The sequence below is a fragment of the Pan troglodytes genome, chromosome 3, assembly GCF_028858775.2.
Source record: "Pan troglodytes isolate AG18354 chromosome 3, NHGRI_mPanTro3-v2.0_pri, whole genome shotgun sequence".
In the NCBI taxonomy this organism is placed as follows: Eukaryota; Metazoa; Chordata; class Mammalia; order Primates; family Hominidae; genus Pan; species Pan troglodytes.
Window position 1 is genome coordinate 178,845,384 of NC_072401.2, and position 15,916 is coordinate 178,861,299.

Below are 15,916 nucleotides of genomic sequence, written 5' to 3' on the forward strand. Positions count from 1 at the left end.
GGTTTTGGTCTGCAAAAAGTAAAATAGAGAGCTTAGGAAGTTATGTGAGAATACATGTGTTCCCTAAGATAAAAATTTTATAATACTCTTTGCTAATTTTTGCAACATGGCAAAATTAAGGTAGTTTAGACATATCTGTAAGATTATGAGAAATGTTCTAGGTGTATTGCTTTCTGATGACAAAAATGAGAAAACCTAGGGAAACACAGAGTTGACAGATCCTAGATGATTTTCTTTTAATACATTATGTCTCAAATAGAATTTCAGGAAGTCCTGGTTCATATTCAATTCAGGTTTACATATTCTGACATGAGACCCATGTGCTTAAATATGAGGCTGTCAGAAGGCAGAATTATATCTATTGTATGTGGTTTGGCACTTGACAAATTATTGGTCCTGGGAGCCGTCCCACTTCCATATGAGGCTGACCACAGGCTGCTTGAAAATAAAATATTTTCTCAAAAAGGATATTTTTAAAATATTTGAACTCTGGCAAACAACAATTGTGAGCCTCACATTCTGATTTATATAAGGAATAATAAATTATGGCTTGAAAAACGTTAGGACATTTTGTATCAACAATTTTTGCAGATAATATATTCAAATTCTTAAGCAAATCAAAACAAAGAACTCTTAGCATTTGTGAGCTCAGTGCTGAGCTAGTGGGCATGTGGAAAGTTCAGTGTATATGATCTGCCTTCAAGAAACTTTGAAATTCTCCATTGTGTTCTCAGACATCTGGCTCCTGCAATCTTTTGACTAGAAACTATACCTCTTCGGAAAGAAGGTTTACTTTGAATGTATACTGTATTTTAAAAAGACAGCAGCCTGTAATCTCAGCACTTTGGGAGACCAAGGCAAGTGGATCACCTGAGGTCAGGAGTTTGAGATGAGCCTGGCCAAGATGGTGAAACCCTGTCTTTACTAAAAATACAAAAATTAGCCGGGCATGCCGGTGCGCATCTGTAGTCCCAGCTACTTGGGAGGCTGAGGCAGGAGAATGACTTGAACCTGGGAAGCGGAGGTTGCAATGAGCCGAGTTTGGGCCACTGCACTCCAGTCTGGGAGACTGAGCAAGACTCCATCTCAAAAAAAAAAAAAAAAAAAAAAAAAAAGAGCAAATCCAGTCAGCAAGCTAACTAATCAGATGTTTCAAAATAGCCAAATAAGTTGCTCCTTAATGTTATTTTGGAATTTTATTTAATTCCTATGTAATTTAATTGTACACCCAAACTATGTTTCTTCAGTACATTTCTGAAATTAGTTATGATAATTTTATGATTTTTTTTCACAAGTTAATTTTAATTTTCCAAGTCCCTATAAAGTCTCGAACTGTTTTGGCTTGATTGTCATCTTTTAAATTACTTTATATAGATACATACTGCAAACTAAAACTGAACTGCCATATGATTGAACTTTTCTCCTACCTGGAAATGCCCCCTGACCAAAAACATTGTCCTATCAGTGTGCTTGTATATAACTAAAAGGTCCATTACATACCAGTACTTAAAAAAAAAATTTCCATGAACCCACGGATGAAATGCTTTCTCCAAAGCTCTCATAACATTAAGGGAAAAGAAACTGGACTAATTTGCTATTGTTCACACAGTGCTTCTTAAAAAGAAGAATGTGAGCTTCTAAATGCTACAGGTAGGAGGCCCCACTACAAAGCCCTCTCTAGATGTGGCAAATGGAATTTCCATGGCCCAACTGCCTTCATTCACACTGTTACTACCATAGTCACTTCCTACCAGTAGAAAGATAGTGTTACCTTATTTGTTGCTAAAAGTTCTCAGAAGCTTATTTATATGCATATTTCAATTCAACATAAAAACACAAACAATAAAAACATAAAGACAGCAATCTGCATTGCACTCCTAAATCTGCTCTTCTTTTCTAGAGTGTATTAAAAATTCGAGTGGGATTAAAATGTAAAGATTATTTATCCCATTGTCTTTCAAATAAGGAAATTTAAACTAACAAAGATTGTAACTTGCCCAAGATTAAAACCAGAAATAGATTAAAATGCATTTGTTAAATTAATAAAAAAGCAAGGTGATGTGTATTCACCAGATTGTTCACTTTTCCTGATATTTAAATATTGTGAACTTCAAAGTACATTTCTTTGACACTTTTCAAAATATAATAGTTTTTCCAAGAGGTTACTAATACATTAGACTATCTGACATCCTGCCTGCCTCCCTCCCCCTCCCTCCCTCCCTCCCTTCCTTCTTCCAACAATGGGCTGTGAAAATATCGCAGGCACTGCATTTGTCACTAGAAATTAACCAAAAAAGGCAGGGGGTAAGAAATATTTTGGGCCTCAAAAAGAGAGCAGGCAGCTATCCAAAGTGCTAAGATTTTCTGCACTAAAAGGTAAAGTTGCAATTAATTTTCTCTATCACACAAATTTTATAGGTTCTTCGGTTCAAAAGGAAATTATACATCAAGGTAGGTGCTTTCCTTTTACTATATATGGTAGTTGGTTTTTACTGCAAAAAAAATTAATATGAAAGTAGAAGAGTAATGGAAAACACTTTATAGCTGACTTTGCACAGCCATTATATCACAATTTGATTAATGCACCTAGTTAACATTTAACTGTCTTAAGAGAAATATTTTTCTTGTTTACAGCACACATTTTTTCCTTCCCCAAGCTTAATTTAATGGGAAAACTCCCACTGATATAATTGTTAATGCTTGAGAATTTTTGTTTCTGTTCACAAAGCATGATATACATTTTTATGTGCGATGTACTATATGTGTTGAAGCAGCAATAACATTTCTCATAGCCTTGCAAAAATAAAACCTAAACTACTGTGGTGATTTCAACAGCAAAAAATCCTAGATTTAATTAATAGCAAAGAGCTACTCTTCCAAAGATTAAGTGAAGATTTTTATTTAAATCCAACTCAGCAAAGAAAATTGGGTTCTTAATTGTTATTCGGTATCTGTCTTGTAGATTCAAAATGACTTCATTTTATTATCTGGTAGCAAAATTTTACTAAAAGCAATTTTCTGATTGACTTGCATTCTGACATATGAATCATTAAAAAATAAAAGTTAATTAATCAGACTTTATTGTAACCAGCACTCTGCACATTGCAATCTCTAACAGCAACATCTATGTGTGAAGATGGTTCCTGCAGACTATTCTAAATAGGTTATCTGGATTCAGCTTGGAGTTAAATATGCATAAGCAGCACACTACTTAATCAGAAATAAAGATTTCTTTTTGTAATTAAAACAAAGATTTAGAATGGATGAAAATGTTCTTCACAAACTCAAATTTATGAATTATAATTGCCCCAAAAAGGATTTATTTCTTGAGACATAGCTGCAGACTTTATCGTCCTAAGAACACTGTCATTCATTTTAAAAATTCACACCTGCTATCAACTGAAATTAACTCATATTTACTAAGTACCTTTTTATATAAGGTTTTCTTTTTGTCCTCAGAAGATACAACCTGAATTAATGTTAATATATGTTCTTGGTAGGATGCATAGGTTTCTGCAGATATGTATTTCAAAGTTTCATCAAACATTTTTTTCCTTTGTTCCCAAGTTTTTAATTTAGAATATATCTCAGAAAAATGAAATTATATTTGAGAATGAATTGATATTATTTCCATGGGGATAAGACAATTATATAGCATATCTGAATCACTAAGTCCTTAAATTTTTTATTTAGAATGAGGTGATACATTAGCCAATTGATAATATATATAACTTTGATCTATATGTTTACATTGGATAAAATATATTTGCAAATTGAGTTAAGTGACAAATGTAATTGCTACCATTTACAATAAAGTAGACATGTTAGATATCTTCCTTATCTAATTTTATTTCTAACTTCATAGTTAAAATTTGTGAGCCAGAAAGTGGAGACACCAAGGTTAATGATTAATCTCTCCAGTACTAAACTAATTCTGTTGTTAACAGGGTGAACTTGGAAACATCCTAGTAGGAAACACCAATGCTTGTGAAAGGAAGAACAGACCTGAGTAAACATGTGGAGATGAAAGTGTGTTTTTTTGCTTTCTTAGAGGTGAATCCATAAGCTCCACAAGCCCTTGTGTAGCTTGTCGAAGAAGGCTTTTCAGAGTATGCCACAACCAAGTTGCTGAGTGCTGAGTAATTACAGGGAGTGCAATATAACCATGTAAGGAAGATGCTGGAAGGCATCGTGGACACAGAGAAGCATTTCCTGGCTGGGAGTGGTGGGGTGCGAGTGTCAGGAGTGAGGCTGAAATTAGCATTAACTCAAAGTTGGATGACTGGTGATTAGGGAGTAGGTTAAAAAACCAGTTTTATTGTTAAGGATGATCTCTAAAGATGGACACTGAGATACTCGAGAAGGAAAGAAAAGAGCTTTTATCGGAGGATTGTGAGCCCTTTCAAATTATTAGGCCCAGAGAGACATTAAACTGAGACAGCAGTCACATCCTACTCCCCACTGTCAGCTATGTATTCATCTATTGAAACTGCTTGCCATTGCCACAGATAGAGATGCATTAACCTAATAATGCTCCCGGGACACTATGTCCCACACCCCATAGCTTAACAACAATGCATAGCCAATCAAGAATCAGTGTGATTTCTTCAAACCAATAAGCATTCCTGACAGAACTTTGTATCAGCTAACTCCCTATCCCTTTATTAGAATTAAAAACCTGCCTATAATAAAAGCCAAATAGAGCTCACATCCAAGGTTACTTGGAGCTGAGTTTTCCAGGCAGCTGTCCTCACTTTGGCTCAAGTAAACTCTTTAAATCACATTTTGTGCTTCAGCCTCTTCCTTTTAGGTCAACATTTATTACCTGAGTAGTGTTCTCTAAGAACTCCCAGCTCCAGTGAGTAATTTTAACATGTCCCACGTGGTCGTCCCGCTATCTTGAGTGAGGCTTTTCCTGCCTCCCACCATCTCACGCTGAGGCTTCCCTTTCATTATTAGGAGACAGGAGATGTCTGGAGTCCTGAATCTTTATAAGTAGTCTGTTGTGCAATGTGTGAAAAGGACCGCTGGGTAGAGTCTCGCTGGATACAAAAGAGCATCAGTCTAACTGGAAAGATTAATGAACTGCCTCCTGCCAATGTGTCCGGAATTGGTGGGTTCTTGGTCTCACTGACTTCAAGAATGAAGCCGCGGACCCTCGTGGTGAGTGTTACAGCTCTTAAGGTGGCGCGTCTGCAGTTTGTTCCTTCTGATGTGTTCGGAGTTTCTTCCTTCTGGTGGGTTCCTGGGTCTCACTGGCTCAGGAGTGAAGCTGTAGACCTTCGCGGTGTTAACAGCTCTTAAGGTGGCGCGTCTGCAGTTTGTTCCTTCTGATGTGTTCGGAGTTTCTTCCTTCTGGTGGGTTCCTGGGTCTCACTGGCTCAGGAGTGAAGCTGTAGACCTTCGCGGTGAGTGTTAACAGCTCTTAAGGTGGCGCGTCTGGAGTTGTTCATTCCTTCCGGTGGGCTCGTGGTCTTGCTGGCTTCAGGAATGAAGCTGCAGACTTTCGCAGTGAGTGTTACAGCTCATGAAAGCAGTGTGGACCCAACCAGTGAGCAGTCGCAAGATTTATTGCAAAGGCAGAAAGAACAATGCTTCCACAGTGTAGAAGGGGACCCGAGCGGGTTGCTGCTGCTGGCTCGGGCAGCCTGCTTTTAGTCTCTTATCTGGCCCCACCCACATCCTGCTGATTGGTAGAGCCCAGTGGTCTGTTTTGACAGAGCGCTGATTGGTGCGTTTACAATCCCTGAGCTAGACACAAAGGTTCTCCACGTCCCCACCAGATTAGCTAGATACACAGTGTGGACATAAAGGTTCTCCAAGGCCCCACCAGAGTAGCTAGATACAGAGTGTCTATTGGTGCATTCACAAACCCTGAGCTAGACACAGGGTGCTGATTGGTGTGTTTACAAACCTTGAGCTAGATACAGAGTGCCAATTGGTGTATTTACAATCCTTGAGCTAGATATAAAGGTTCTCCAAGGCCCCACCAGACTCAGGAGCCCAGCTGGCTTCACCCAGTGGATCCCGCACCTGGGCTGCAGGTGGAGCTGCCTGCCAGTCCCGCGGCATCCGCCTGCACTCCTCAGCCCTTGGGTGGTCGATGGGACTGGGCGCAGTGGAGCAGGGGGTGGCGCTCGTCGAGGAGGCTCGGGCCGCACAGGAGCCCACGGAGTGGGTGGGAGGCTCAGGCATAGCGGGCTGCAGGTCCCAAGCCCTGCCCCGCGGGAAGGCAGCTAAGGCCCGGCGAGAAATCGAGCGCAGCGCCGGTAGGCTGGCACTGCTGGGGGACCCAGTACACCCTCCGCAGCCGCTGGCCCGGGTGCTAAGCCCCTCATTGCTCGGGGCTGGCGGGGCCGGCCAGCTGCTCCGAGTGCAGGGCCCGCCAAGCCCACGCCCACCCGGAACTCCAGCTGGCCCGCAAGCGCCGCGCGCAGCGGTTCCCGCTCGCGCCTCTCCCCCGACACCTCCCTGCAAGCTGAGGGAGCCGGCTCCGGCCTTGGCCAGCCCAGAACGGGGCTCCCACAGTGCAGCAGTGGGCTGAAGGGCTCCTCAAATGCCGCCAAAGTGGGAGCCCAGGCAGAGGAGGTGCGGAGAGCGAGCGAGGGCTGTGAGGACTGCCGGCACGCTGTCACCTCTCACCAACAAGTGGCCTTCAAGTGATAACGAAAAGGACTATTCTGTGGCGCTCCCTCAGCCTCCAGCATCTCCGGGGCACAGGTGATGGATAATCCTGAGTTCAGAGAAGCTCTAGCTCCACAACTCAAAGCTCCTGTCCACACCGGCATTCCGCTGTGCTCTCTCCCTGTGCCCTGATGTAGAAGATCCTTTCTTCTAAGTTCCCTTTGCATTATAATTGAGTACTTATTAAAAAGGCAAATTTGGCCCAGTGCGGTGGCTCACGCCTGTAATCCCAGCACTTTGGGAGGCTGAGGAGATCACTTGAGGCCAGGAGTTTGAGACCAGGCTGGCCAAGAAGGCAAAACGTTGTCTCTACTAAACATACAAAAAATTAGCCAGGCGTGGTGGTATGCACCTGTAATCCCAGTTACTCGGGAGGCTGAGGCACGAGAATTACTTGAGCCTGGGAGACACAGGTTGCAGTGAGCCAAGATTGCACCACTGCACTCCAGCCTGAGTGACTGGGCCAGATTCTGTCTCAAAAAAAAAAAACAGCAAATTTCTCAGGCCTAAATAAATTGGTTTCTCTGGAGACTTGCATTTTTTGAAAATCCCTCGTTATTTTTATGCATGCTTAATTTAGAGAACCAAGGTAATAAAAAATATAGAGAGTATTTACAATGGATATCCACCCATTTTGGGATATCCATCAAGTATTGGGGAGAAAAAAATTAAATATGAGGATTTAAGTAATAATTCTTCCAAAAGGTTATATTTAGTTAAACACACGACTTGACGAATTATTTTTGTTAGAAGTTCAAAATTCATTCCTATGGTTAGTCTGTTTTTTAAAAATACACTCTTCTAAGTGTCTCCATCATTCTCACCTGAATTCTTCTTAAACACACAGCTCATTGGGTTCCTATATCTTTAATTCAGTAGACCTGGAGTGTAACAAAGAAATCTGCATTTCAACAAGTTCCCCGGTTTAATACCTTAAATCTCTAGAAAGTTTGCAAATCTCTTGTTAAAGGAGAGAGAACTTCATGTGAGTTCTATTTCATCCTAACTATTGGCTTCCAGTCAGAACTATTTGAGTTCAGTTTCTTCATCTGTAAATTAGCTTAATAATATCTTTCTTAAACTGTTATTATGAAGATTTAAATGCAGGTACAATACAGAGGGATACTTAGCAGACAATAAAAAGCTAAAATAATATTAAATTGTTGATAGAACAAAGTTCATGAGAGATGAGTGTGTAACCAAGAAATGAAAGCGAGGGTCCGGAGGCTGGCTCTGTTCTTTGTCATGCTCGGTGACCAAGTGGGAAGACTGTGTCCTCTGATGCCGATCCTTGTGTACGCCTGAATTACACATCATGACACAAACAGAAAGTTACACAACTCAATTTCCTTTTTAGCTTTCTAATGTGAGGTGCTCGCTCTATCCCCCTTTCTGTCTGCCTCACTCCATTGGTTAATGTTTTAAATTCTGTGTTATAACCTGAAGCAGTGATGAAGTGCACAGGATACAAGGAAAGCAAATACTTCTAAAGGGTGTTTTTTGCTTGGCAAATCAAACAGGAGATTTTCCCTAGAGTATTCTAAGTTAGGTGAAACTGAGGGTGCATACTCCATAAAATCCTAGGAGTTGGTAAGAAAGAAGGAAAGTATAGAGAAATATCTTCTTTATTTTGTCCCCAACTTGCAGTGTAAATGGATTCTATTTGTATTGTATTCTATTATTTTCTTTTAATTCCTGAAATAAACTCTATAATTTGGTATTTATTTTAGCATTTTTAATTATATGTTCTTATGCTTTATGTACCTCTGGATATTGTCATAAATCATTTTTGTAACTAGGCGGAAAATCAATCTGTTGTCTGCCTGAAGGAGAAGTGAACATTGCTCTTTAATATTCGGAGTTTTTAAAAATCATATTTCTTTATTTATATTAATCAGACGAATCCTCTTTGAGCTTCATCTGCCTAGCCAGCAAAAGTTCAATCTTGGGACTGGGCACAGTGACTCATGCCTGTAATCCCAGCACTTTGAGAGGCCAAGGTAGGTGGATCATTTGAGGTCAGCAGTTCAAGACCAGCCTGGCCAATATGGCAAAGCCCCATCTCTAATAAAAATACAAAAAATTAGCCAGGTGTAGTGGCTGAGGCAGGAGAATCACTTGAACCTGAGAGGCGATGGTTACAGTGAGCCAAGATCATGCCACCAAACTCCAGCCTGGGTGGCAGAGTGAGACTCCATCTCAAAAAAAAATAATCATCATCTTCATGGTTTTGGATGTGGAGCAGGGAGCGGAGGAATATCCTCGGTAGCCATATCCAACTACAGGTCCAACAAAGAGTCTCAGGATTTTAGACAATCTGGAACATTTCAGAAAGAACCCTCTGAATTTAAGATCACATTGGTCTGTTGGTAACTAAATTGATAATTATCTAACCAGCAAGGTCAAGGTCATTAGCATTGCTTTTTGCAGGCCAAATATGGACATAGGAATTTATTCAGAGGGTACATACTCCATGCCTGGCTTTCTGTCTTCCTAGGCTCATTTCTATTTGAGTTCTACCTTATCCCCAGGACACTAGAAGAGAGTAGGGCACTTGCATCCTCTACTTGAATACTACAAAGCTTTCTGGGTTCTTAACAACTTCAGGAATTTCCCTCGCTTGCCCTCCTCTTTAGTTAAGTCTACTTCCTTAATCTATGCATGAGCATTCACTCTCTCCATCACTGGCACTGTGAATGACACCTCACTTTCAGAGACTGGTATTTGTTTCCTGGAATGAGTAGGGAAAGCAGTGGTTAAGAACATAGGGTAATTTTTTTCCTTAACAGTTGTATTTTTACATAATCTAGTTCTGTACTTGTAAGGTAGGTCAGCTAGCAACAAATTATCTGAGTTTTTGTTTATTTGTTTGTTTTACTGATAATGTCTTTATTTTGTCTTCGGTTTTGAAAGATAATATTGCTGGTTATAGATATCCTTGGTTGACTTTCAGCCCTATGAATATGTTATCCAACTGTCTCTGGCCTTCATTGTTTCTGATGAAAAGTCAGTAGTCAATCTTACTGGGATTCCCTTGAAAATGGTGAGTCTTTTTCTTGCAGGTTTCAAGATTTTTCTCTTTGCCTTGCCATCAACATGTTAATTGTGATGTGTCTTGGTGTTAATCTCTTTCTGTTTATCATATTTGGAGTTCACTGAGCTTCCTGTATTTGCAAATGTTTTTCATCAATTTGGAGATGTTTCCAGCTATGATTTCTTCAAATGATTTTTCTGCCTTGCCTCTCTTTTTTTCTTTCTTCTTCTTCTAGTTTTCTCAGTATGCTTTTATTGGTACACTTAATTATGTCCCACATTTGTCTGAGGCTCAGTTTATTTTTCTTCATTGTTTTTTCTCTGTTGTTCAGACTGCCAAATCTCTATTGATTCATTTTCATGCTCACTTATTTCATCTTCTGCCCATTTAACTTGTTTATTATACATCTAAACTCCAGAATTTTCATTTGGTTCTTTTTTATCTCTCTTTGTTGATATTCTCTATTTGATTAGTCATTGCCAACATGTTTCCTTTAGTTCTGTAGACTTAGTATCCTCTAGTTCTCTGAGTAAATGTATAATGGCTATTTTGAAATGTTTGCCTGCTAAGTCCAACATCTTGGGCCCTTCAAAAAGCACCTTCTATTGCATGATGTTTTTCTCTCCTTTTTTTATGCATCACACTTCCTTTTTATTTGCATATCTGATAATATTTTGTTGAAAATGGGACATTATATATAATGCAACATCTGTAGAATTGATTCCTCCATCCTTGGAAGTTGATGTTATTATTCACTTGTGAATTTATTTGCTTAAGAGGTTTTTTTTTAATTTTTAATTTTTGTGGGTACGTAGTAGGTGTATACATTTATCAGGTACATGAAATGTTTTGATACAGGCATACATTGTGAAATAAACACATCATAGAGAATGGGGTATCCATTCCCCCAAGCATTTATCCTTTGAGTTACAATCAAATTACATTCTTTAAGTTATTTTAAAATGTACTATTATTAACTATAATCACCCTGTTTTGCTATCAAATAGTAGGTCTTATTCATTCATTCTATTTTTTTGTACCCATTAACTATCTCTACCTCCCCTGCAGCCATGACTACCCTTCCCAGCCTCTGGTAACCATCCTTCTACTCTCTATGTCCATGAGTACAGTTGTTTTAATTTTTAGATCCCACAAATGAATGAGAACATGCAGTGTTTGTCTTCTTTCTGTGCCTGGCTTATTTCACTTAGCATAATGATCTCCAGGTCTTTCATGTTGTTGAAAATGACTGGATCTCATTACTTTTTATGGCTGAATAGTACTCCATTGTGTATATATATCACATTTTCTTTATCCATTAACCTGTTGCTGGACTCTTAGATTGCTTCCAAATCTTAGCTATTGTAAACAGTGCTGCAATAAACAAAGGAGTGCAGATATATCTTCAATATACTGATTTACTTTCTTGTGTCTATATACCCATCAGTGGGATTGCTGGATCATATGGTGGCTTAGCTTTTAGTTTTTTTGAGGAACCTCCAAACTGTTCTCCATAGTGCTTGTGCTAATTTGCATTCCCACCAACAGTGTACAAAGGTTCCCTTTTCTCCATATCCTTGCCAGCATTTGTTATTGCCTATCTTTTGGATAAAAGCCATTTTAACTGGGGTGAGATAATATCTAACTGTAGTTTTTATTTGCATTTCTCTGGTGACCAATGATGTTGAACACCTTTTCATATGCCTGTTTTCCATGTATATGTCTTCCTTTGAGAAATGTCTATTCAGATCTTTTGCCTGTATTTTGAAAACATTATTAGTTTGCTTTTTTTTTTCCTATAGAGTTGTTTGAGCCCCTTATATAGTCTGGTTATTAATCCCTTGTCAAATGGGTAGTTTGCAAATATTCTCCCATTCCGTGGGTTGTCTCTTTATTTTGTTGATTGCCTTCTTTTCTCTGCAGAAGCTTTTTAACTTGATGTGATACCATTTCTTCATTTTTGCTTTGGGGTATTACTCTAGAAATTTTTGCACAGACTAATGTCCTGGAGATTTTCCCCAGTGTTTTCTTGTAGTAGTTTCATAGTGTGAAGTGTTGGATTTCAGTCTTTCATCCATTTTTATCTTATTTTTTATATGGTGAGAGATAGGGGTCTAGTTTCATTATTCTGCATATGGATGTCCAGTTTTCCCAGGACTATTTATTGAAAAGACTGTCTTTTTCCCAGTGTATGTTCTTGGCACCTTTGTCAAAAATGAGTTCACTGTAGGTGTGTAGATTTGTTTCCGGGTTCTCTATTCTATTCCATTTGTCTATGTGTCTACTTTAATCAAGAACCATCCTGTTTTGGTTACTATACCTCTGCAATATAATTTAATGTCAGGTAATGTAATTCATTCAGTTTTGTTCTTTTTGCTTAGGATAGCTTTGGCTATCCTGCATCTTTTGTGGTTACATATAAATTTTAGAGTTTTTTTTGTATTTCTGGGAAGAATGTCATTGGTATTTTAACAGGGATTGCATTGAATCTGTAGATTGTTTGGGGTAGTATGGATATTTTAACAATATTAATTCTTCCAGTCCATAAACATGAAATAATTTTCATTTTTGGTGTCAGGAATTTATTTGTTTGATTAGTACCTATTTCTATTTCTCCTATAAAATTTGGCTTCCAATGCCCCCACTCAGATATTTTTTCTTATTTTTAATCTTTTAGCCTATCTACTTAGGGGTCAACCTTAGGTCAGCATAAGCCAATTGTTTGTCAAAGATTGAGCTTAATCATTTTGGCCCGTTAGAGTATTACCCTTCACCATTGGATCGATGTATATTAGATCATTCTTGCTTTACGTTAAAGAAATACCCAATACTGGATAATTTATAAAGAAAAGAGTTTTAGTTGGCTCATGGTTCTGCAGGCTGTACATGACACATAATGCTAGCATCAGCTTAGCTTCTGTGGAGGCCTCAGGAAGCTTGTAATCATGACAGAAAGTGAAGGGGAAGCAGGCACATCACGTGGCCAGAGCAAGAGCAAGAGAGCGAGAAGGGAGGTACTACACAGTTTTAAGTGACCATATCTCATGAGAACTCACTCTCTTATGAGGACAGTGACTGAGAGGGATGGTGCTAAACCATTCATGAGAAATCCACCCCCGTTTTCCAATAACCTCCTGTATTAGTCAGAGTTCTTTTAGAGGGACAGAAAGAATAGGATATATATAAAGGGGAATTTATTAAGTATTAATTCACATAATCACAAGGTCCCACAATAGGCTATCTGTAGGCTGAGGAGCAAGGAGAGCCAGTCCAAGTCCCAGAACTGAAGAACTTGGAATCTGATGTTCAAGGACAGGAAGCATCCAGCACAGGAGAAAGATGTAGGCTGGGAGGCTAGGCCTCTCTCTCCTTTTCATGTTTTTCTGCTTGCTTTATATTTGATGGAAGCTGATCATATTGTGCCCACCAGATTAAGGGTGGATCTGCCTTTCCCAGCCCACTGACTCAAACGTTAATGTCTTGGCAATACCCACACAGACACACCCAGGATTAATACTTTGTATCCCTCAATCCAATCAAGTTGACACTCACTATTAACCATCATGCCTCCCATCAGGTCCCACCTCCAACATTGAGGGTAACATTTCAATATGAGATTTGGGCTGGGACACGCAACCAAACTATATCAGGTGTATGGCTTAGAAGCTGCTATGATAGTTCATGAAGTTTATATTTTTGCCTCATGTTCAACCAGGAACCGGTAGCTTGGCTTTCCCTGCTCCAGCACTCTTGAGAGGGTGCAGCAGTGGACATGCATACGGTCTTCTACACTGCCAGGGAAGCATGTGATTTCATCTTTAACCCTTACTTCCTATCATTTGCCGCTGGGTCAGAGGACTTTATGGTTCAATCAGTGGTTGCTCAGTTTAGATCCTTAGTGCCAGTACAGTGTCAGTCCTATTCTAGGAATATCCCTAGCAAATATATGAAGATGTCTAAACAAAGGTAGATGATTTGTCCCAGTATCTGAGAGGTGTAAAAGATGAATGCACATGCACAGATACCTGGATCTGGTCATGGATGGTAGATGAGATTGGGAGTTACAATTCTGATAAAGCTGCCACAGCATAGGATGTATATTACTCAGCTTTCTCCAGAGAAACAGAATCAAAAGGATGTGTGAAGACAATAGATAGATAGATAGATAGATAGATAGATAGATAGATAGATAGATAGATAGAAATTCATTATAAGGAATTGGCTTATGTGATTGTGGGGTTGACCAGTCCCAAGCTCTGCAGGGTGAGTTAGCAAGCTGTGGACCTGGAGAGCTGATAGTGTAGTTCCATTCTGAAGACCAGCATGCTCAACACCCAGGAAGGGTCAATGTTACAGTTCAAGATTGAAGGCAGGAAAAGTCTGATGTTCCAGTTCAAGAGAAGTCAGGCAGAAAGAATTCTTACTCAGAGGAGAGTAAGCTTTTTTGTTGTGTTCAGGCTTTCAACTGATTGATTGAGGTCCCCCGCTCCATTAGGTAGGGCAATCTGCTTTATTCAGTCTACCAATTTAAGTGCTAATCTCATCCAAAAACTCCCTTATGGAAGCACCCAGTATGACCTTTGCCCAAATGTCTTGGTACCCTATGGCTCAGTAAAAAATGACACATAACATTAAGCATCACAGGAAGGAAAGAAACAATTCCAGCAGAAGGATGCTTATGAATGTCATCAGCGGGTCAGGTAGAAGTGGCAAGCAAATCTTACATGCAAACACCAACACCTAGGGGAGCTATACAAAAGTGCACTTTTCATTAATGTGATCCTCAGTATGATGTCCATGTTCAAGGAATGTAAAAGTAATAACAGCCAACCAATGAGACAATTATAACTTCAGCAAGTTAAGTAAAGAGGTATTAATGTTTGCCCTTTTCCTTTGTTTTCCCCCACTCAAAAATACAAGAGGAGATAGCACACAGTAAGAATGGGAAAACAATGAGCAAAATTCAGGCCATAATAGCTCTGGTTTTGAGATGTTAGAAAGGCTGTAGAGAGTTAGAAAGAGTCAATTGGGGTCAATTGACTCTTCTATCTGTCTCTTTGAATTTTACATTTGGCAGTAGCTTTAGGCCAATAAACTCAACTTGCTTCACACCAAACTATGCATGTGGTGCTTGGTTAATGCCACACTTACCACCAGGAACTTGAAGGGAATCCAGGCCCAGTACCCCAATCTCTCCTCCTCCAATGTACAATTGCCTAGAATATTTAACTCCATATATATTTAACTTTTCCGATTTGTGTATCACACTTTTGTTTTGGAAAATTGGCAACCAACAGGAATGCAACCTCTTAACTGGGAGCAAGAAGTTCTGCCTTTTACTTCTAGTTATATTGCTTGGGAAAAAAGCTGTTTAACCTTCTTGGCCTCGTAATCCTCATCTTTAAAGATTAAGATTTGTCTAGGTCAATTATTCTTAAATTTTCTGAGTCATGAACTACTGGAAAAATCATTTAAGCTTTTATCATTATGTTCTCAGAAAGCTGTAGACCTTCACACAAAAATTATGCTGAGACATACAAATTGGATAATATTTTGCATATTAGATAACTTATGGACTCTTGGAAGATGGTCCAGATTAAGAGTCTTTAAACAATCTGCTAGTTTTTTCTTGTCTCCAGTTTTTTACAAAATGTTTAACTTTTGAATCAATCAAATAGTTTTCTTGGAGAAAGTTTTCCATATAATGTACAAATTGAATAACAGGCATAGGATAAAAGAGTATGAAGAAGATGATTGGCATTAATCTTGAGTTTTGAGGTTTTCATAGTTTAAGAATTATTGTAAAATAAAAATTGTTTCCAAGGATCTTGTAGATCAGCAGCTCGTGAATATAAATAGGATAGAGAAAATGTTTTCTGCTTTGCAGGCCATACAGTCTCTGCTCTGACTACTCAGCTCTGCCACCATATCATGAAAGCAACCGCAGAAAATATGTAAATAAATGAGCATGGCTGTATTCCAGTAAAACTTTATTTACAAAAACAATTAGCAGATGGGGTTTAACCCATAGATTGCTAGTCTGTTTTAGATGACCAAAGTTATCTTTAAACTTTTCATTTAATTTTGCCTAATATGCTTGTTAACATTTTGCCCTAAAATTGAAGCATAACAACATTTATAGACTAATTTATTTTTTGTCCTAACATTGAGGTAGAACAATATCTGTAATCTAAATTC